General features: G+C 43.7%; 1 long non-coding RNA gene across 1 annotated transcript; it reads right to left on the reverse strand.

The window, feature by feature from the left end:
- Positions 1 to 5116: 5116 nt before the first annotated feature.
- LOC128331468 (uncharacterized) lies at positions 5117 to 23825 on the reverse strand. Its single transcript, XR_008310312.1, has 2 exons — positions 23714 to 23825; positions 5117 to 5410 (listed from the first exon to the last, which is right to left on the reverse strand). It is a non-coding gene; the product is annotated as an uncharacterized LOC128331468 (long non-coding RNA).
- Positions 23826 to 24431: the final 606 nt, after the last annotated feature.

A 24431-nucleotide genomic window follows, 5' to 3' on the forward strand; every position in this document is an offset into this window, starting at 1 on the left:
AAGTTCTTTTGTATAAGAGACTATGCCCCTTTTCCCCCTTAATATCATAGGGTTTCAAATTGTTAACCTAATAATTTATTTTATAAAGACTTTCTATCTTTCCACTCTTATATATACATTCCTATAGGCAAATCAAATCGAGTTTTCTTTTTCTCAGATCATTAACTATTTTTTTTAGCATTTTATTTTTATGTTTAAACCATTCAAAGAAAAAAAAAGTTTTTTTTTTTTAATTCCAGACTGTTTGTATATTGCTAATTCCTTCCTTGTTGAACGCCTTATGTCTTTTGGACATCATCTGAGCCCTGAAGATCGTTCCTATACCTACGAAGGAATTGTTTTACTTTTAGATCTTCAATTAATCTATGTTTCTTATCTTTAAAAGTAAAGGCAACCCCTTGAGGGAACTCCCATCTAAAGGGGATTTTGTTTTGTTTTAAAATATCAGTCAAGTCTCTGTAGTCTTTTCGTTTCATAAGAAATCTCCTTGGAATTTCTTTCATCACCATTATGGTTTGTCTGTTAATTTTCCCATTTATCTTGAAAATGGGTCTTTGCAATCATTCTTTATGGCTCTCTCTTCCTTATTTACTGTATCAGAGGTGATCAAGCTGAGGCTCTGCAGCTGTTCTTGGACCACAACTGGACCACATTGACTTACACCATAAACCAGCACGGTGTAGTGGTTAGAGTGTCAAACTAGAACCAGGGAGACCCCGATTCAAATCCCCATTCAGCCATGAAACTCAGTGGGTGACTCTGGGTCAGTCATTTATCTCTCTGCCTAACCTACCTCACAGGGTTGACGTGAGGATAAATATAGCCATGTACACTGCCCTAGGCTTTTGGGAGGAAGAGCCTGATATAAATGTAAAAATAAATAAAACAAACTCCCGTCATCCCCAGCTGCAATGCACAGCATCTGGAGAGTTGTAGTCCAACAACAAGCATTATATTATCACAGAGGTCACACACAGGAAAAACGGGGCTAACAAAGCCAAGCTTAAGCCTTCCTCTCTGTGACCCTTTCTCAGTGATGCTGACCCTGTAGCCCAGGACCTGTAGCCCTTTCTCACGGTTTGTGAGAAAGGGCTCACATGTAATATAGTTCCTAAATGCATTGTCATGCTGCTCTGCAAGGAACCTTCTGCTGACACAGACATGTCCACCGGCTTTCCCGGAAAAGCGAGAATACATTTTCTCCTTCCACTCATGCTTCCTTGGACCCATGCCATTATCTTTCATGAAGAAAGGAACAGGCTCATTTCATACAGGTTTTGGGTGGCCTTTCACAGAACTTCTTTCATTAATTTGGAAATAAATTATTGTGATTACAGAGTCTAGACACGCTGATGAGAATGATGGAATCCTGTGCAATCACAAACAGCTCTGAACTCAGTTCTATGCAGGACCCACTCAGAATAGCAAACCCATTAGACCAAGTTTCACTGTTTAAAACTGTTGGCACTGACTTAATATGAGCTATTTCAGGTGTTAACATTTCATTTTCCATAAAGTCCCTTGACAATGGTACATACATAACAAGTGACTAATCATGTCTGACTGTAAAGAAGAGTTACCTACAAGTTATCCTTGTGACACATTGGAAATCTGTGAGGGGGTGAGCCTCGTTTTTGACAGGTTGACATTTCAGAGTCAAACTGAACATTAAAGAATTTCACTTAAGGTTTATGAAGCAATGATGAGGCAGCCGGAGAAAAGTGAGTCTCCCTAGGCACCACAATTCAGTCCCAATGGAGTATTAATAAAGGGTCATTTGAACCAAATCTTGGAGACAGGACAGATATTTTGTCCAGTGTAATGGCAGCATTCAATTTAATCTTTTATCAGGGCGAATTGGATTGGTGGGGGGGGGGGAGACTGGGTCACAGTCTTGATCTTCAAAAGCCTTGCTTTTGTCTTGATGTCAAAGGGCTTCCAGCTATAGAGTCCAGGAAGTTTCTTTTCTCAGGATGACCATTATTAGTCTCCTGAAGTGCAGAAGAATCTTTTAAGGCTCTGATTATAATTATAGCTATAACTTCTTCAACTAAGGACTATAGATATACTTATGTTTGTTGGTGGTAGTTCGATTGGCCCTCAATTTATATCTCTACAAGTCACCACCTTTCCTTTGGGGCTTACTGACACTGTGTCCTTGCCCATTGTTGTAGGACATGGTGCTCCTCTTTCTAAACAAAATGACACTTTGTGGATCAGTAGCTGCTGCTTGGTAACCTTAGATGCACCGCATTTCTTCACAGAACTTCTAGTAAAAAGGAGACTTGGGAAGGAGTGGAATGGGGTTTCCACAATCAGCAAGGCAGCGGTGCTCAAACAACTCTGGCTAATTGAACCATAGATCAGAGCTCAGTCATAAACCTTGTTCCGTACCCCATTTTCCATCTGCTCACAGAGGCCTGAACCAGAGTTTAGCCTTCTTGCAAAAAGAGCTATTTCATAAAAACAAAATTACATAGGAACATAAAAACATAAGAAGCTGCCATATACTGAGTCAGACCATTGGTCCATCTCGCTCAGTATTGTCTACACAGACTGGCAGCGGCTTCTCCAAGGTTGCAGGCAGGACTCTCTCTCAGCCCTGTCGTGGAAAAGCCAGGGAGGGAACTTGAAACCTTCTGCTCTTCCCAGAGCGGCTCCATTAGCTAAGGGGACAAGTCATGCTTGCTACCACAAGACCAGCTCTCCTCTCTAAGACTCTTTCTTAGAGACGGGACAACTTCTACCAGTTATCTCTACTAGGCCCCGCCCCTAACCTAGTGGCCTAATAATTGAATGGCTCCAATTAACTGCTAATAAAGAACAAGGATATTAGAGCAACAGGAAGGTAGTTCCAACTCCTTCCAAGTGCTTCCAGAAGACTATTAGGAACTTCCTAACTGCAAACTAATTTAATGTGATTACCCTATTATTCTAAATATGATTGGTGGATTGTTGTTGCCAAGGGAGGAGAAATGGCTTGAAGGGTAGTGCACCTTCCCAGTGAAAACAATGAAGATATATAGGGGCTATTCTGACGATCAGCAAAAATCGGGCTAGTGAGCGCTCCGCAAACCCGGGCTATCTGCTCGTGAGTAGCCGTGATGTGGCTCTGCACCACAACTACTCATGAGTAGACCCCCGACCAGGAGGTGAAAAGCCGCCTCCCGGCTCAGGGGTCTCCCCAGTATGCCCTGTGTCCTTGCACAGGGCATACTGGGGCTTCCAGGGGCCACGCAGCCCCTGAGCTCCCCAGCCCCTGCCGGCTCCATTTCGGAGCCGGCAATCGTGTGGGCGGCCGATTTGGACGCCCAGGGCTCCCTCCCTTCTTGTAAGCGGGGAGAGCAGGCTTAGCCCGCTCTTTCCGCTCACAGCCCCAAACCCGGTCTCACGGATCATGAGACCCAGTCCATAGGGTGTTATACCAGAAGGGTTTTGTATTCACATAATCCTCTAAAGTCGCGAAGAGTCAAGAATATGCCAGCATTTCCTTCTTCTCATGGTCAGTGGAGGAATTCTCTGGAAGGCTCACCAGCTGCGTTGATGAGGACATCTTTGTAAACTAACTTAATAAAGAAGCTTAATTGGTCTGTAGTACAAACTGCCATTATATAGGTTAATTACCACACTCCTTCAACCACCCCTTGCACTGGTTATGTTATATTGATAACAATTTGTTCACTCTAGTTCAGGGTTCTCAGCCTTGATGGACTACAACTTCCATAGTCCCTAGCCACAATTGGCCATTGTGCCTTGGTCTAGGCATAGTCCAAATAGTTTGCATGTGCTGTAGGGGCTTTGTGCATGTTGCCCCTACGTGGACCATAAAGGAGGGTTTCTTACCTGAAACACATTCAGTTTTAGTTGTTAAACTCAATAAAATGTTTCCCAGCACTCACTACATTATTCTTTTCTCTTGGTTCTTCCTCACATTGGTACTGCCTTCCATTTTTCTTTTCTTCTCCGATGAATTGTAAGTAAAAAATGTTAAAATATCAACTTGCTAAAAACAGAATGTTGAAAATAATTTTTCTTTTGAATAATATACATTCACATGTTGAGGAGTTGCAAGTTAGTTTGAACTGGGGGGATTTGCACCAGATGTTTCTCAAACTCATTTCTACACACTTATGCTTTCCAAAGCAAAGGCTTAATATTTTACAAAATATAAATCAAAGGAAAGCCTAAGAAGATACTTGTCATCAGTTCTGGACACAACTAACAATTATCTTTTATTTGTTAATCTCTTCTGCCAATAATAACGTATACTGGGGCAAAAAGAAGGCATGTTGCCAACACAGTTTTTCCTACTCCAGTGTTATGGTGGTCAGCATTAGAGGTGCGCACGAATCAGATTTTGCGATTTGATTTGAGGTTGAACAAACTGAAAAATCCATGAATTGATTCGTTGAAAACATGAATCAACCTTGAATCACTTGAATAGATTCGAGTTATTCGAGTGCCATTTTGAGGCCCGTTTTTCCAGGGAGAGCTGGGAAAATGGGCCTCCAAATGGTGCTGTTTTTCCAGGAAGAGCTGGTCTGCCAATTGGGATCGGTGGGTAGACCAGCCCTCTGCTCTGGACTTAGCACATCAGCCCACCTTAGAAGACTGGTCTATCTGCTAGACCAGTCCTCCAAGGTGGGCAGATGTGCCAAGTCCAGACTGGGTGACTCTGGGCCAGTCACTTCTTTCTCAGCCTAACCTACTTCACAAGGTTGTTGTGAGGAGAAACTTAAGTATGTAGTACACTGCTCTGGGCTCCTTGGAGGAAGAGTGTGATATAAAATGTAAAAAAATAAAATAAAAATTACAATGGTGCTTGGGATTTTGGAAGTATGGTGTCAACATTTCAGGCAAACAGAATAAACTATTATTTGTCTCAACTCCTCCCTGTGTGCCTTTGGACCCCTATTTCATTGTTTTTAGAATCAATGTAAAGGTCAGTCACTCGACAACACAATTGAGAAATTTGTTCTTCTCTTGGTTAATGGAGCCTGCTTGGTTTCACACACAATGAAGAAATGCATTCTTGCGGGTGAAGAACAAAAGGAGAATCCACATACTATCTAAGAGTTCCTTGGAGTGAATTGCACAGAATTAAAATTTCTGAGAATTATTCAAAAACATGAATTGTTTACTATTTTATCATAACAGATGCTTCAAACAAAGGAAGCAGGAAGTTGTTGCAGCCTCTGGCTGATCTACAGCTTGACACAGCTGAATGCAGTTGCGTAAATTGGTTGGTAGACTTTGTTGAAGGAGCCAACCAACAAGAAGGAACTGAAATTACAGCACCGCTTAAGGGCTCTTTGGTTTGCAATCAACTAAAATTGTGCAGTTTTCTATCTTCTCTGCTGATAATGCAAATGTACCCTTTTGAAGTAAACTGCTTCATGTGTAACACATCCTGAAAGTAAGAGAATGACAAGGAAAACTGTTCAGATAAATACTCCTTGACAAGATGGAAGTTGTTATTACAGAAACGGGCCCGAATATCAACAAATATGAGGCCATTGCTGCAAATAGTAGGGTTGCATCAAATGGTTAAGAACAGACCAAGTTCCAGTAGGAAAAATACAGTGAAGTACCTTGAAGTGCCTTGTCTTGCAAGTAAAAACATTTTTGTCAACTCTGCTAAGAGGAGCTAAGAAGAACAATATAGTGACAGAGGAAAGATCTATCCTCTTATAACTGTTGATAACTTCCCTTTGTTCAAATGGTTCAACCAACACCTTGTTTTCCTTTAACACACAAATCAATTATGTGTATAGACAGTAAAAAAGAAGACAAACCTGGGCTTGCAGATTTGAACAAGATGCACTTATGTGACATTAGCTGTCTTATTTAGGGAGAAATTCCAATAAATAGCTGAAGTGGTGAAGACACCAAAAGGTCAAGCTACACCTGATATTAAGCCCATTAGGAGCCAACTAGCTTGTTTTTACCTGAGTAAACAGCAGTCAGATTGAGGGCCTCCACAGGTTTGGACTCTTTAGGCTTTAATCATAACCCTAACCCTTAGGATTAAAGAGGCTTTAATCTCTCATCACAGTACCAACCCAGATCCAGTCCACAACTCTCTGATGCCTACTGTTGTGGCAGGAAACCATGGTTTCTCATTGTCTGAACTGAGTCATATTGACTCTCTTTGTTGTCATATGTTTAAAAGGTGGTGTGACACTTCCTTCTCTTGGTCACACTGAATTTCCTGAGCCAGCCACATTGCATTCATCATAGACTTTGGCTTTGCTTACTTCCTCTTCCACAACCATATTAACTTTTCTAAATGAGAGGGTTTGGTGTACTAGGATCAGCAGGATCACACACTTTGTTACCCAAAGTGACTGTGGACTGTGCAGACTCTCATGTTTTCATATTGATTTGTTCAGTTTCCTGAGCAGTTTTCTATAGACTTAAAGCACTGGTTTATTATGGCCACCCCCTCTTTTTTTCTCCACCCACCCATTTTTCTCCACTCCACCCACTCCACCCATTGTGGCCAGAATTCCCATTCCGATTAATTTAAAGAATATATGTGCTATTGTTCGCATTTTAAGTTAGAGCAGTTGGTTCACTATTGGATTGCTCCAATGCCTCCAAAGGCTGCTTAGCTAGTTCTGAGCACTTCAGCAGTCAGAATCCCTGAATTGCTTCAGCAATCCACAGAACAGTAACAAACAAAAAAACCCAGCACATTCCTCTTTGTTTGTTTCCCAGGAAAAGACAGGCACAGTGTGCACAAAGGTGCTAGCAAACTCCTCCCTCACCCCGCCTAGCCCACTAACCCCAGCCATGCTTCCTGTGGAAACCCAGCAAGAAGTGTAAATGCAGGTCAGAAAAATGCACACTAAGCAGTAAATGTGAGAGGAAAGTGATTTGTTTTGGTCTGGGTTTTTTGCGGCACTTACAAAGCCAATCTAGGGGCCATTTGCACTAGAACAACAGGAATTTCCAAATGCATCATCTATTCAGTCAGCAACATCCTCCATGGAAATCAACACTCAACATGCTCTAAAGTGCCATTTAAAAGACTTGTAAGTTAACGTCTTGACAGACTGCTGACAAGGTGAAATTAATATTTTCCAAACTAACTTCATGAATGATCTGTTAATGAAAACCCTCAAGCCCCTGTTGTGATTCATTCTTTTACCTAGAACTATAACTTCTATTAACCAACATAACTCTTCATGTCCATTCCGTAAATCTCACTGAACTGCTTGTAACAAACTATGCAAGCCCTTCCTTTAGTTTATTTAAAATACAAACATGTCATTCTTTTAATCTCTGCTGCTAAATTCTCTAGTCCTGTAATAGTTTTAATTTACCCTGCCTTGTACTAGCTTGAATTGCTTGAACCAGCCCACACTGGAAGTAACAATTCAGATGAGCAGTTGCAGCTTAAAGGTAAAGGTAAAGTGTGCCATTGAGTCGGTGTCAACTCCTGGCACCCTGTAGTTGTCTTTGCTAGAATACAGGAGAGGTTTACCATTGCCATCTCCATCTTCCTGTATCGCTGCTGCCCAATACAGGTACCAGCAGAGATTCGAACCGGCAACCTCTGGCTTGCTAATCAAGTCATTCACCCGCTGCGCCATTAGGTGGCTTAGTTTAGGATTAGGCAAATTAGGTGACCGCTTAGGGATCTTAACAATAAGGGGCCGTATCCAACATGTGTCATTGTAATGATGCAAACTTAACTCTGTAGACAAAAAAGAAAATATAGAAAATTAAACAGGTTGTTCACATGAACTAATTATTGATTTGACATCTGCTGCCTAGACCAAAAGCTATTGATTCCTTTAAACTATTCATCAATTAATAAGAAGGTAGGTTCAATAAATATTACAGTGAGGGCTTTACCAATTGTACAGATTTGCTACAAGTTTATATCTAAAAGTCTGGCAGTCTTTTTAGCGCTGGTAGGAATTATTTTTGGGGGGAAATATGCAGTCCTAAGATATTGAGACATATCTATGTAGATAGTCTCATTATTAAAGACACCTGTACTCACTCATGTTATTTAAAGGTACTCATCCAGCAGGTCATGAAAATATGAGCGCAGTTCTGACAAAGCACTCATTAGGTTTACCATTTTGCAAATGTCTAGAGGTCACGATCTGTTCTACAATAATATTTTCATCATTTTGATATTTTTCCTCCCTTGCATTGCGTGTGTCCTGAGAATCATCCTCCATATCATTTAACACAATGGAAATGAAAAGACATATTGCTCTCTTGCATTAGATTAACCACAAAATGGTTAATTTTGATCTGGCTTTCTTTACTGTGGAGTCATAAACATCCAAAAACTGGCTTTCTTCAGATCTGGCTTTCTTCATTGTGGAGTCATAAACATCCAAAAACTCAGAGAGCATTTTAGAAATTAAGATTAAATTTAATTTCATCATCATAAGATATATGGCTTTTAACATCACTATCTCTAAGCAGGCATATGAGCATCACATGTAAAATGGGGGGTTGTCTTGGTTTTTTGAATGGCAGTGCACTTTCATGGTTCTGTTTAGGACTGCAGTCAATTTGCAAAACACAATTTGTTTCTGACTCTGTAAACTGCACATCAATAGACAAATGCAAATGGCCGGTTTATGGAGATAAGATAGTCCATGGCCACTGCTTGTTAAAAGCTTACCTTTTCTTAGTCATGAGCAATGGAGTTCATTATCTTCTAGTGCACAGATGGCCTGTGCATAAAGAATACGAATTAAAGTGAGTACGGACTTCATTGCTGTTTTGATGACTCGATCCACTAACAGGGGGTTAAAATTTAAAGGCAAACAATATTTCAGGGAAAACACTGATCAAAAGAAATTGCTTAGTCTACAGCATGGGTATTCTGCAGAAATGAAAGACCTCCCCCCCCCACCGCCGCCTCAACAGACAAGCATATCATTAGCAGTCATGTAATGCTGAGTGAAAATAAAGAGAAGAATTTTGCATTCTAGGTCTAAAAGCCGACCCTCCTTTCAACCTGTAGTTGGTTCCACAGACATTTTGTACTCGGGCAAGGCTTGCTTCAGGTCAGGATTGTCACACTTATAGCCGGTGGATCATTGCACGGCTAGGACAGAGAATGCCTAATCCTAAAGCTGTGCTAAAGTAAAGTGTGCTCTCAAGTCGGTGTTGACTCCTGGCCACCACAGAGCGCTGTGGTTGTCTTTGGTAGAATACAGGAGGGATTTACCATTGCCATCTCCTGCACAGTATGAGATTATGCCTTTCAGCATCTTTCCTATATCACTGCTGCCCAATATAGGTGTTTCCCATAGTCTGGGAAACATACCAGCGAGGATTCGAACTGACAACCTCTGGCTTGCTAGTCATGTCATTTCCCTGCTGCGCCATACCTTTTCAGGTAACCTGCTTCTTTTACGACTGGGATTCATTTATACTATTCACATCCTGCCTAAACTACGCCATTCCTTTAAAATGTTTCAATCTGTAATTTCCCTTTTAACAAAGAGTAGCATTGCATTATCTTACCAGAACTAACCCCTATTGAAGGTCAAACTACATGTTATGCTGGAAGCATCATTGTGCTTTTGTTGTTGTTTGTTTGTTTTAATTAATTGGCCACGGTTTAAAAAAAACAAACTATCATAGGTGCTCTCAGTACAGATTAGGACCAGGTCCCTCTCCCCGTAACATAAACCCAATTGGACATTCAGATTCAAAGCATCTTAACACAGTTACAGTGCCAAAGTGGGTCAGAAGTTCTGTCTCGACATGTCAGTCACCCCCTCCACTTCTCCCCTCATGATTACATTGGTGTTTGTGTGCAGAGAGGAACAGGGTAACAGTGATGACCTCAGGCTCCTGATCCTGAAAGTGCCTGTGTCATAGGGTTGAATCCTTGTCTGTAAAGGATTCACAGCAGGCTGATGCCACCATCCACATTATTTTGATGTGGGAAAACCTACTCACCAAATAAAGTTCCAGGGTGGAGGGGTGGGGTATAGGGATGTGCAAACAGGTTTGGAGGTTCTCAGTTTTGGTTTGGGGGGTTGCCAGTTCGGGGGTCAAATCGAACCCCCCCCCCGGTTCGGTTCGGAAACAAACCAAACGGGAGGGTTCAAGGGGGTGCCGGACCAAACTGGCCCAGTTGGATTCAAGGCTGGTTCAGCCTCAAACCAAACCAGGCCAGCCAGTTTTGTGCACATCCCTAGTGGGGTAAAGTGGCAAACCCTCCCAAAAAGGGCTGAGCAATCCTAGGCCTCCAAAGGCATGTAAGTAAGGCAGACCCTGAATGAAGAGTAGCACACTTCAGCAACAAGGATTTACTGTCAGATTAAAAGAAAAAGGTATGCAGTAAGAACAACGGTCTTTTAATAAAACAGATTGTAAGAGAGAGTTTTCATTAACCTGGGAGTTATTCACAGTTGGCTTCAGGCTTCGGGGTAAATGTTGAGCAAAGCCACTTGGAAGTACACTTGTGGCATTGAGGGAAGCAGCCCCTCCCCTCTACTCTCGATTCTTGTTTTTGCAAGTCCACATGGCATGCTTCCATGTTTTCCTTCTAGCCAATGGGAGTGTGTGTGGGGGGGGGGGGAAGAGAGCTCCTGCAGAGATAGATCTGCATTTCTGAAGAGAGTATGCCTCTTATCATGCTAATGATTGTACCTCGGTACCTCTCCCATATGCTCCGGGGTTTTCCGAAAAAGTAGCTTAAAAGCAGCATTTTAAAAACCTGGGCATATGTCAAGATAAGCTAGAATTCACATCACAAAGCCCGGTTTGTGTGTAGAGTGGGTCCAAAAATCTTGAACGGACTTCGAGGTAACTTTGGCTGGTGTGTGTATTGCACACACTCTCTTCTGAAGGAGTTTCGGGGTAGAAACCCTGTCTGTAAAGCCTCCTGGCAATGCAGATTCCAAGCAATCAGTAAAGAAGAATAACTTCCCTAATGCATTTAACTGACTTTGTCCTAACGTATTACTTACAGGCTGTTGTTTTCCCATATCCCCAGCAGCTTTCAGCCTGCTGCTTCCACAGTGCCCTCCTGGGACAGATTAACTAACAAGCCAACGCTTCTGCTGGTGGCTGGGCCAGAAATCCCCACCCAGCTCTCTGGATGCTGGTCTAGCTCTTGTTAGGTTGGATTGATCCCTTTGATTTGAACTTCCCGGGCTTTGGTTCTTTTTAGGAAAGCCCCCCCCCCCAGCAGTTGCTCTAAGTGAGGTCTTATCCTCCCTCCAATCCTTCCTATCACAACAGCCTGCCAGCAGTTACAGCATGGATTCTCAACGTTGGGTCCCCAGATGTTATTGGACTTCAACTCCCATAAACCCCAGGCAAAGGTCACTGGGGCTAAGGATTATGGGAGTTGAAGTCCAATAACATCTGGGGACCCAACGTTGAGAATCTGTGAGTTACAGCATTTCCTTTTTCACACAAACACCACTGTAATCATGAGCAGTGAGTTGGGGGAGGTGAGTGACCCATCAGGCCAGAACTCTGACCTGCTTCAGCACTGTCACCATGTTCAGATGCTTTGAATTTTACTTGAGTTGATATGGAAATGGATCAAGGAACTGGATTTTATTGATATGATTATCTTCAGGTAATAGATATACACACACACCAAAAAATCCACGGGTACCACCACCATGCCTTTTGGGTGGCTTGTCTTATCCATCATGCTTCATGTGTGCTCACCTCTGATGGTATTTGGGTCTGTGCAAGACATTCCTCTAGAAGCATGAAGAGATTTGTTAAAGCAGGAAAGAGATATGACGGAGAAACGTTTACTTTGCTGTTGCACTTTTGATCTGCTTGGCATCAGTCAAATAACTACATCATTTATTTTATTTTATTTTATAGTTTTAAATAACTTTGTATTGGTATTTTCATGCTTGTTAACAAAGATTATTTATTTATTATTTATTTATTATGATTTGATTTGATTTCTATACTGCCCTTCCAAAAATGGCATTTACATTGGGTCATAATGTTGAGTCATTAAATCATGTGTGACAGTACAAAGCAAAAATAACAAGTCACCGGTCTCTTTTAATAGCTAATCAATCAATCAAATCAGTCATCTTTATTATGATCCAAGACCAGCATAAGATAAAACAGTAGAGCATGATTCAAAATAATAAAAACAAATTATGGAACCATAAAACTATATTACTTTAAAATTACAACTCTAATAGTATAAAGCTACATTATAATACTATGAAGCCGCTGTCCTTAGAAAAGAGGGTAGCTATGAGATTAAACATGTGTATTTTAAAAATTATGAACATATCAAATGTGAAATATATAAAATGCAAAACGCGATGGCTAAAACAGGGTATATAAAATAAGGCATATCAATAAGAACACGAAAAAAGATAAAATAGTCAGTGGTTTAAAACTATGCAGAGCTGATGCAAGGGAATAGCCTGGCAGTCACGACCCGGCAGATCTCACACGCTGCCACGCAGAACTTGGCAGTGTTATATGTGAAGGCCGGGTCTTCATATGAGACCAGCAACCAGGTATAGACCTGGTTTGGGTGGCCAGGGTGCTTGAGAAGTAGTGGAAATATAAGCTTGGCCCGAATGTCTCTGCAAAAGGGGCAAAAGAGGAGGACATGTTCTGTGGTTTCTAGCTCCCCAGTGTCACAGGGACAAAGTCTCTCTGCAATTGGGATCTTTCTGTATTTGCCGTCCAAAACAGCAGAGGGATGGGCATGACAACGGGTGATGGTATAAGCCCTTCTGGGGCTTGGGATTTCTAGCTGTGACACGTATACGGCAGGGGAAGCAGAGTATCTGAGCCTTTCCAAGGACAGGAAGGATGGAACCCTGCAGACGGGTTCCAGGTCTGCCTAGGTCAGCCCAGGATCTCGGTCAACACTGGCACTCAGTGTCCATTATCTTCTGTTTGATTACTGTTTTCATCTGGTCACGGTCCATAGCAAGTAAGAGAGGAGGGTAAAGCCAGGAGTGACAATTTATTCCACATGGCCCTTTTCCAGAAAGATTGAAAATTGTACTGTAGGGTCAAAGGGGCCAATGGTTGGGGGATAATTTAAGCCAGAGGTTAAGAATGGACAACCACACTAACATAGGAACATAGGAAGCTGCTATATACTGAGTCAGACCATTGGTCTATCTAGCTCAGTATTGTCTTCACAGACTGACAGCAGCTTCTCCAAGGTTACAGGCAGGAATCTCTCTCAGCCCTATCTTGGAGAAGTCAGGAAGTCAGGGAGGGGAACTTGAAACCTTTTGCTCTTCCAAGAGTGGCTCCATACCCTGAGGGGAATATCTGACAGTGCTCCATCCATAAGCAACCAGGGTGGACCCTTCTTAGCTAAGGGGACAAGTCATGCTTGCTATCACAAGACCAGCTCTCCACACTCTGGCCTCAACCTTTATCATGCCCATTTCCAAGTGTAACCTAGTGAGGCATTTGAGATACAGTGAGGCACTTGGAGGGCCACTCTTAGAAATTTGGACTGCACCTGCTCCAAGGGGGCAAGATTGGAGAGGCCCCCCAGTTTGGCACCATGTAGGAGTTGTGCCAACATCGTGGCCTCAAATAATTTAAGCACTGCGGATACGTAAGGGGGCAAGATTGGAGGGCCCCCCCAAATGGGCACCATAGAGGAGTTGTGCCAACATCCTGGCCTCAAATAATTTGAGCACTGCGGATACATAATGGCCCCCTCTAGTCCATAGGAATTTTAGAATGGTGGTGATACTCCTCTGAGCGGTGAGGGTGACATGGTCGCAATGGGTCTTTCTTGAGCCAGAGGCATGTAGGACCACTCCCAGATATTTGAAACAAGCGACCTGTTTGGCCTTGTGGCCATTTATACCTCAGGGATGGGTCTTGGATCTTCTGGCGAAATCCATAACTTTAGTTTTTTTATTGTTGATTTCTAGTTGATCCTTCTTTCAGTACTAGCTGATCATTCTTGCAATACATTCTTGCAGTTGATCATTCTGTCAGCACACTTCTGAGACCTATAGGGGTCCTAGAAAGGATTGTAGCAGCATCGGCATAGAGCAGGGAGGAAATGCTTTTATCCACCAGCTTGGGAGGTTGAAAGTCTGGGCTACTAAGGTGCCCTACCATGTCAGCAATGTAAAAGTTGAAAAGGGCAGGGCCAGGATGCATCCTTGTTTGACTCCTTTCTGTGTCAGGACAAGGTTCATGAGGTGTCCTTGTGGGTTGCACCTTACCTTGAGGGTCATGTCTGCATGAAGAATGCGGATCAGATAGAGCAGATGTTGGTTGATTGGGGAGGTTTCCTTCTTTTCCCATAGCTTGACCTGGGAAATGGAATCAAAAGCAGCCTTAAGATCAATGAAGGCAGCGTAAAGGGAGGCTGAGTTGCTGGAAGGATATTTTTCAATGAAGTGCTAAAGCACCAGGCATTGATCGGTTGTGGATCTAACCTCCCTAAAGCTGGCTTGCTCCTCTGCAAGCAGATTTTCATGGTCTAGCCGGTCCTTAAGTTTCCCATGAGGATATCTAGCATAGAGCTTGCTGATGGTCTAGCATTGTCTAGCATTGAGCAAGCTGGCGGGCCTATAGTTGGAGGGGTCATCCTTTCTTCCCTTTTTAAATATGGGGACGATAATCACCAGCCCCCTGTCCTTGGGAATATGGCCATGAGAGTCAATGTAAGTAAAGAGTGAGGCCAAGACTGGAGCCCACCATTTTATATTATTTTTTAATAAGTTCTGGAGAGATAAAGTCTTCCCCAGGGGCCTTCCCCACTCTGGTTTAGGAAATGAGAGACTTGGTCTCAGCCGTAGAGGACGGTGGCCACCAGGGCAAGTCCTCTACATCTTGTATCGGGTGGCCATCTTCCACAGTGGGGTCTTCATACAGCTTCTGAAACTGCATTTCCCAGATCTCTGATGGGATATAGGTGCCTAACTGAGCCAAGCCATTGCTTATTGAGTTGGACGTGATGCACCAGAACATAGCTGAGTCCTTTGCTCTAAATTGCCTGGATGAGCCATTATCAAGTGGCCTTCATTGCCTCTCTTTTCTTGCGTGCCAATAGGTGTTTATATTGCCTCTTAAGGTTGAGAAGGTTTGGGAGGACCATTGCTGCATTGGTTCATGAATTGGATTTGTAGATCGGGTAGATGGAAACAAGAGCTTTGCTGGTGTCAGCACAGTCCACCATGGTTTGGATGGACACACAGGCAGCTTTGGGTGGGGGATGGGGGGGTCAGCCTTATGGATTAGGTGCTTTTGTAGCTCGTGCAGTAGGGTTTTGAAGGTTGCCAGTGGGGTACAAGTGAGATCCTTTGAAGTTAGGTCTAGCTGGTTCTGTAGAGCTCTGTAAAGTTTCCTAGGCAAGCAGCTCCTTTACTGTTTGATCTAACTGGGGGCAATATTTGGCATGACACCTCGCTTGTCCAGCAAATAAGACTGGGGGTGGGGTGAGCAGGCCTCCAAGCAGATCTGCTGGGAAAGAAATGAAAATTGAAGGCAGATCGGGAAATGATCACTGTCAAGGGGAGGTACTACCTTAAAGTTCTCAGCAAAGGGTAGCAGGTTCCCAGAGATAGCGATATAATCAATGGTACTTGCTTTGGAGCCAGATAAATAAGTAAATTCCCCTGGATGGTCCTCTACAGAAGAGCCATTGAATATATAGAGGTTGAGCCTAGCAGTCAATGTTGCTAGGCAGAGGCCCACATAATTTGATCTGGTGGCTGTGGGCCAGTCTGGTGGCTATGGGCCATCTCCAGCCTCAGGGCCATGATGCCTCTCAATAACAAGCAGCGAGGTGGAAGCTGGTGTCAGGAGAATAGTGTGTAATCATCAGGCCCCAGGCTGGCATTGGTCACCACCCAACACCTCCAGTACTCCAGGACTGGCCAGCACAAGGTCGTTTGTATAATCTTCAAGTTCCGCCCATGCAGAGCCGATTTGGGGTTTTCGATGCTGTGACGGGAGGTACATATTGATTATCAGCAGTGAGCTGGGCCCCAGGTGAATTAGAATAGCCACAGCAGTTTGTTTAAGCAGGGTGAGGGGTGATGTTGCACGCAGGGTAATGGAGACTAACATCCCCAGGCCATCTTTATGTCTCCCTCAGCCTGCCCCAGGAACCGCCCTCACTTTGAACAAGTGGTATCCATTAAGCGTAAGGTCATCCGCTGTCCAGGTTTCCTGCATCAAGATTATATCGAACTGGGAGAGGAAGTTGGTGGAGTCTGCCTCTCTGAAACGGAACCATTCAGCCACATTCTCCGACAGGACCTTGATCTTATGATGGTCTATGGGATGTCACAGGGTCGAGGTCGTAGTTGAATTCTGGGTGAGAGAACTCCGTATAGGACTCTCCGGTGGCCAAGCTGGGGGACTGTGGCTCTTGCCGAGATGGGGAAGGAGGGGGACATCTGCTAGTACCCACCCTTATGGCCTAGGGGGCACTGGTAATAGCTAATCAAAACTGTCATATTTGACATCATGCATATAATATAAAAATCATATTTATTTATTTGTTTGTTTGTTTGTTTGTTTGTTGTATTGTTCAATTTATATATTGCCTTTCATAAAACCTATCCTTTCAAAAAACCTATATTTCAGTTATAATGTTCACACCATAAATTTCTGAAAATTTAATAGGTACATGGGAGAGGGGGGGGCCATATTACCAGGTGTACGTGTAATTAAGGGAAACAGAATTATGGACTGGGTCACGTTCTTCCTCCACATATTGCCCGACTTGCAAAGAAAAGAGCATCATAATTTTGTTGCAGAGCTTTGAGTAGTGATGAAACTTCATCCATTGTCATTCTGTTCCATGTTTTGATAAACAAGTCTGATTGAAATATGATCCTTTTGCTTCCATTTATTATTTGTTTGTTTGTTTGTTTGTTTAAAATAATTATATCCTGCCCCTCCAGTACACTATTGCTTGGGGCAGCTCACAACATTAATAAAATAGATACAATGTAAATTTAAGTCAAAGAAGTTTAAAAAAAAAAGCTAAAACCACATTTAAAAATACATTTTTTTTAAAAAAAGTTTCAAATCAAAAGTTATTAACAAAAAGCTAAAACTTAGTACTATAAAAACTACAGAATATACCAGTTATAAGCAGCAGATAAAATGTTTAAAAGCCTCTTTTAAAAGATATGTTTAAATTGGTTTTGTTAAAACACTGAGGGCGGGAGCATATTGAAGCTCTTCAGGGAGGGCATTCCAAAGCTGAGGGGCCACAACTGAAAAGGCCCTGTCTCTAGTCTCCACCAAACCAATCTCTATTAGTGGCAGGGCCATGAGCAGGGCCTGACATGCTGAGCGGAGGCCCTGGAAGGTTCATATGGGCGAATACGGTCCGACAGATACCCCAGCCCCAAGCCATGTAGAGCTTTAAAGGTCAAGACCAGCACCTTGTATCTAGCCTGGAAGCAGACTGGTAACCAATGAAGCTGCTGCAGGATGGGTGTGACACTCATGAAGCGACTTGCACCCACGAGCACCTTGCAGCGGTGTTCTGGACAAGCTGAAGCTTCCAAACCATCTTCAAGGGCAGCTCAATGTAGATCATATTTCATTAGTCCAATCTGGATGTTACCAAAGCATAAGTGACTAAGGTGAGGTCTGACTTCTCCAAGTAAGGTCACAGCTGCCTTACCAGCTGTAGCTGATAAAAAGCATCTCTGCACATCACTGCCACCTGTGCCTCCAAGGACAGCGTCAGGTCCAGAAACACCAATTGTAAGTTTTGTAACTATTGTCAAGAAACTGAAGAGTTTGTTTTGTGGTGCATTTAGGAGATCCTTCCATGGTTGATCCAGGAGGTAATTAATTGGTTCAAATAAGATATTAAAATTGCAGTTATATGTTTATGAACTCTCCACCAGAATTTAGAAATGTACAGGCAGGACCACCTGATGATATAAAGTTCGTTTCCTTCTGCATCCTTTCCAACATTCAGAAGATTCATCTGGATTAGTTGCAACAATATTTGCTGGGGAGAAATGCCACCTTGTTAACAACTTGTATGTTCCCTCTTTTATAAAGAGTAGGATAACATGGAATTAGAGTTCCATATTTGAGACCATTGGTGGTCTTTGATTTCTTTTTCCAGGTCCTTCACCCATCAATTTTTATATAACATTTGAGAGTTACATTTTTCCGTGAGCAAATAATATATTTGAGCTAGAAGCCCTTTGTAGTCAGTATCAATATTGATAATTAATGATACAAAAAACATCTTGGATCAAGCAGGACCTGTATATCTAGGTCTTGAATGTATTAAATGCATTAAGTATTCATACCAAGCTAAGTGTAAGCTTTTAATGTTAACTCTGTCTTTATTGGAGAAAATATAGAATCTTGTCAGTCCAGCTTTTTTCCATGTTAGAAAAGTAATGTTGGAAAAGTAAAGCTGTCCAAATATTGAAACTATTGGTGAAGGTGTTGAAGAAAGTTGGTTTTTTCATTTATCCCATGATTGTCAAGTGCTATGTAGGTATGGATTGTTGTTGATCTAGTTTATGTTTCTAGCCATAGTATAGGTGATGTGCAGAACCAGTTTGATTGTGAACCAGGACAGTTTGAGCAGTTCAATTGCGAACTGCTTTGGACCAGTTTGAGTTGGTTCGTTGAACCGATCAACCCAACCAAAACGGTTCACAGAAGTTCGCCTTCCCCGCAGACGATCTGGCTGCCAGACCTGGGAGGGTCAGGGCATGCAATCCCATGAGCCCAGATTTTCTGCTGCTTCCCCCAGCAGCACGGAGATGTGGGGGTTGGGAAACATCAACCTGGCCCCCAGAACTCCCACAATGCACCATGCAAATGTGCAGTGCATTGTGGGGATACCCCCAGCAATGGGCGGGCAAAGCAGCCGACGCTGCTACACAATCAAATAAACGGGACAATGGGAGTGCTTGTTCTATGGATGCCTGACAGTCCTGATTTTCAATGCTAGCCCAGGATTTCAACTCTTGTGTCAAAAAGAACTTAGGTAATTGTGAGATGAGAGCCGATTCATTGTAAATTTGCAGGTCAGGAAATTTCAATCCTCCTTATTTCGAAGATTGTCTTAACACAGCTTTTAAAACTCCAGGTTCCTTTATACTTGCAAAGCATCTGCTGCCAATTACATATCTGGGTTTGAGGACCAGAATAAGGAATGGTTTGAAATAGAAAAGGGATTTTAGGTAAGACTATCAGTTTCAATAACAAAGATATTTGAAGCCAAGATAGTTTCATGGAGTCCCAATTTTGGAGGTGTTAGTTACAAGTCTGAAATACTATTTTGTGATTAATAGTTGTCTACGGTTGTGAGAGGACTAGTACATGCCCCTCCTCCCCTGAATGAGTTTTTGGATCCATCAGGTACCTATTGTGATGTGTTTATTAGGTTTTTCGCAGATAAAATCTATCGTATTCGAGCTGAACTAGACTCTACAGTTCTCGCAGAGCCTAATATGGAGGTGTCCAGCAGCAACTTTTATGTGGTTAAATTGGATCAATTTCAGTTTGTGACTCCTGAGGATGTGGGCAAGATACTTGGAACATTGTACCTTACCACCAGTCCTCTTGACCCTTGCCTAACATGGCTTATATGATGTAGCAGTGAGGTTATTGGAGAGGATCTTGTTAAGATCATTAATACTTCTCTGAGGGAGGGCAGGATGCCTCCCTGTCTCAAGAAGACAATCATTAGACCACTCTTGAACAGGCCTGCATTGGATCCCTCAGAATTAGGCAATTATATGCCTGTCTCCAACCTCCCATGGTTGGGCAGGGTGATTGAGAGGGTTTTGGTGTCTCAGCTTCAGGCTGTCTTGGAGGAAACGGATTACCTGGACCCATTTCAAACTGACTTTCGGGCAGGCTATAGGGTTGAGACGGCCTTCGTTGGCCTGTTGGATGATCTCCAATTAGGAATCGACAGGAGAGTGTGACTCTGTTGATCCTTTTGGACCTCTTGGTGGCTTTTGATACCATCGACCATGGTATTCTTCTGAGGCGCCTGAAGGGTTTGGGAGTGGGAGGCATGGCTCTGCAGTGGTTCCGCTCCTACCTCTTGGGTAGATTTCAGATGGAGTTGCTTGGAGACTGTTGTTCTTCAAAACAAGAGCTCCAGGTTGGAGACCCACAAGGCTCCATAATGTCTCCAATGCCTTTTAACATCTACATGAAACTGCTGGGAGAGATCATCAGGGAATTTGGTGCTGGGTGTTATCAATATGCTGATGACACCCAAATCTATTTCTCCATGTCAGCTTCATCAGGAAATGTCCTAACTTCTCTAAATGCCTGCCTGTAGGCAGTAATGGGCTGAGAGAACAAACTGGATGGAGGACTACAAACTGAGGCTGAATCCAAGCAAGACGTAGGTACTCATTGTGGGAGGTAGAGATTTAGGAAGTGGCTTAGATTTGCCTGTTCTGGATAGGGTTGCACTCCCCTGAAAAGAGCAGGTACATAGTCTGGGAGTACTTCTGGACTCAAACCTCTCCCTGATTTCTCAGGTTGAGGCAGTGGCCAGGAGTGCTTTCTATCAGCTTCAGCTGATTCACCAGCTACATCCATTTCTGGAGATACTCTACCAGTATGATATTATCAAACATACCTTAAAACAGTAGTGTGTATGCTGGTAACATCCAGGCTTGACTACTGCAACATGCTCTACATTGGGCTGCCTTTGTATGTAGTTCGGAAACTCCAGTTAGTACAGAATGCAGCAGCCAGGTTGGTCTCCGGGGTTGCCCGAAGAGATCACATTAAACCCATTTTAAAAGAACTGCATTGGCTGCCAATAAGTTTCCAGGCAAAATACAAAGTGTTGGTCATTACCTCTAAAGCCCTAAACGGCTTGGGTCCAAGGTATTTAAGAGAACACCTTCTTCTCCATCAACAGCCCTGTCTGTTACGATCATCTGGGGAGGTCCAGTTGTGGTTGCCATCAGCTCGGTTGGAGGCGACTAGAAACCAAGCCTTTGCTAGAGTTGCCCCAGGACTCTGGAATGTGCTTCCTAATGAAATTAGAGTTCCCCCTCCTCTGAATGACCTGAAATTCCTGTTTAGTCAGGCTTTTAGTTTACAGTTGTAAAGCTTCGGTTTTTAGATTTTTTATTGTATTTTAAATTGTTTTAATTATGATAATGTTTTAATGGTTTTTATATTGTGAACCTCCCAGGGACGTTTTTTGTATACAAATGTACTAAATAAAATAAAAATAAAATAATATCAATGAGTGGGGAATTATCTGCCAGCATCCAAACAAGTAGAGACTTCTATTTTTGTCTGTCCATTTCAACTGATTGCATTTATTGCATTTATATACCACTGTTTGTTCATAGACCCCAAACCAGTTTTTAAAAAATCAATAAAAACACTGTAAGAACATTGTAAAATATAAATAAGCCACAGATGGTCCCCCCAGTGGTGTAGCTATAATTGAACAAGCTGGGGGGCGGGGTTTGTCTACTGGCTGGGAAACAGCCCACTCTTTGTACTTCCCTTCCACTTCCCGGACTCAGTGGTAAGCTACTGGCTCCTAATCAAAATGTGGAGAATATGTTATATTATTTGTATAGGAGTGAGAGAAAGGACTTGCCAAGAATGTTTGGCTTTTCACCATGACCACATTCTTCTTTCTTCAGCAAAGACATGGGGCAGGGTGGGAGAGAAGTGGGTGGGGGCCGCAGCCCATCTTCACTTCTTGTCCCAGGACCCACTTCAACTTTGCTATTCCCCTGTCTGCAGGGGCATAGCAAGGTTGGAGTGGGCCCAGAAACAAGATTTTAAAATGCCCCCCCCCCCTCAAAGTCCAGGGCCTCCACACACCCCAGGCTCCCAAGGATTTAAGTCTGATCTTTCAAAATAAGTATGCTGCCTGGAAATACATTTCACTGAATACACACATGCACACTTCACAATATATAGTCATATACATTGAATACTATATATTTGTGCTACTTTTAATGCCTAGAACGCACTAGAAACACTAATTATTAAAATGGGCCCCTCGCTGCTGCAGATTAGTAAAGGAGACTTTCAACCATGCCTATGTATGTTTTCTCAGGATTCTGAACAAATTCAGTAAGTTTGATTCCAGGAGGTTTTTCACACGAGGTTTTTAAAGCCCTTTAACACACATCTCTGGAATGGAGGTGCTGCATTCATATGTTGGCCAGATGTATCCTGAAGTCCCTGTGAGTTATTGGGGAGCAGTTCACATGCAAGAAAAATAAAATAAAATAAAAGCACCACAAATGCTTCACAGTTCTCACTCAGACCTTCTGGGTGGCAAAACGACTTGAACATAAATGCATTTATAAATGAATGAGTGAGTGAGTGAGTGAGTGAATATAATATTGTTTGTTCCAGAAGTTTTTGTAATTTTCTGCCATGAAACAAGCCACTTATAGGACTTTTTAGATGGCTGATTTTTTTTAAGCCAGCAAATTTTCCAATCTGTTTTAAATTAAATATTCAGAGACTTCTCAGTCTCCCCCCGCGATATCAAAGCCCTGTGGCAAGCAGATCCCTATATATCGGGAGCGGGGAGCATGGTAACCACAAAAAGTAATTCACATTCTACTTGGCAAAGGCTGGGCGGGCTGGCCTGGGCAGAGGGTCTGCTGCAGAGAACTGTAGTGGCCATTCTGCCTGCCTCCTTCCTTGCTTGCTTGGGGCCTGCCGGCCTACTCGAGGTCAGGCTTCAGTGAGACCTACACAGAGGCTTCTCTGGAAGCCTGGCCCACCCACCGATCAGCTGAGAGGCAGGGAGAGAAGGAGAAGGCCAGGAAGAAAAGCAGGCCAGGAGGAAAAAGCCGGAGAGAGGGCGAACAAAGGAGAGGAGAGCTGGTCTTGTGGTAGCAAGCATGACTTGTCCCCATAGCTAAGCAGGGTCTGCCCTGGTTGCATATGAAGGGGAGACTTGATGTGTGAACACTGCAAGATATTCCCCTCAGAGGATGAAGGCACCCTGGGAAGAGCAGAAGGTTTCAAGTTCCCTCCCTGGCTTCTCCAAGATAGGGCTGAGAGAGATTCCTGCCTGCAACCTTGGAGAAGCCGCTGCCAGTCTGTGAAGACAATACTGAGCTAGATAGACCAATGACCTGACTCAGTATATGGCAGTTTCCTATGTTTCCTATGTTTCCTAAAGCAAGTGGCTGAGGGGGCTTGGAACTGGGCAGGGGGCAATGGGGAGTCATGTGAGATGTCTCTGGGGGGACCTCCAGGCAGTGGGGCCCCCAGACAACTGTCTCCCCTTGCCTAATCATAATTCTGCCCATGCCTGTCTCCCACTAACAGATGAAGGGGGCAGGGTGCCTTCACAATGCTCCTAAAGAGAAGTCCTCTTTGGTGTTGCCCCCTTTGGCAATGCCCCACCTGCAGGTCAGCTTCTGGGGAACTAGCTGCTGCCCTAGAAGTGGCCTCTTCCTGTCATGAAACCAAGGAAGTCAGTCAGTTGTGAGGGGCGGGCCTTCCTACTGTCGATTGCCATTGTTCTCTCTCTTACCTCGTGAGCTCCGGCCCATCTGCCTATCAACAGTTCTAAGGGTAGATGGCAAGTCCTAAAAGCAGTGTTCTGCAGTCTCTGGGGATGGGGTCTGCTGCTACTGCTGTTCAGTAGCACAACATCAGTGAAAATACGCTACCCGCTGCCTGAAATATAATGTTGTATAAGGAAACTTTGAGCTCTTTCTCAAAGAAAGGGCAAGGGTTAGTGGGGAGGAAGCCTTTAAAAGCTTACCTCCTCACAGATGACCGTGGGCTCCCTCTACGGCAGGCGGAGCACCTGCCTAGATGATTACCAGCTGCTGCCAGTAGCTTGGAGGGTCTGGGTGCTGGGACATGTCGCCCTGCCCCCCCTAGAGCTCCCATAATGCACCACACAGGTACCCAGTGCGTTATGGGGATCCCCTCCTCCCATCCCCAGAGCTGGCCAGGATCCCCTGCAAGCAGCTACAGCTGGCAGGCAATCACAGAAACGGGATTAGAAGAACACTCACTCTCCAAACCTCATTTTAGAGGGTGGCTCAGAGGCAGGTTTGCCACTGAGGTGCTGTTGGGATCAGGCCCAATCCCAGCAGTACACACACGCAGGCAAAACCGGGCTGGGCTTCCTTAGCCCAGTTTTGCCTCTCTCTGTATGTGTATAGCTTCTTTATGACAACCTCCAGGTTTTTTTAAAAAAATTCCTTACCATAGCCAAGGGGTGCCTGGGGCAGGGGGAGCGGAGCAGTCCTTCTACTCCCCCCCCTCCCCTGGCGGCAGAAAGACCAGAGGGACACTGACCCCGTCCTTTCAGGTCAATGTCTTTAAGAAAGTGTGAGGCGTGCCTGCGCAGTTGAGAGATCTTGCAATGATCTCTAAACTGTGCAGGCGCGCCTTGCACTTTGTTAAGGACACTGGCCCGAACGGACAGGGCCAGTGTCCCTCTGGTCTCTCCACCACCAGGGGAGGGGGGA

The sequence above is a fragment of the Hemicordylus capensis genome, chromosome 6 (genome assembly GCF_027244095.1).
Source record: "Hemicordylus capensis ecotype Gifberg chromosome 6, rHemCap1.1.pri, whole genome shotgun sequence".
Lineage (NCBI taxonomy): Eukaryota > Metazoa > Chordata > Lepidosauria > Squamata > Cordylidae > Hemicordylus > Hemicordylus capensis.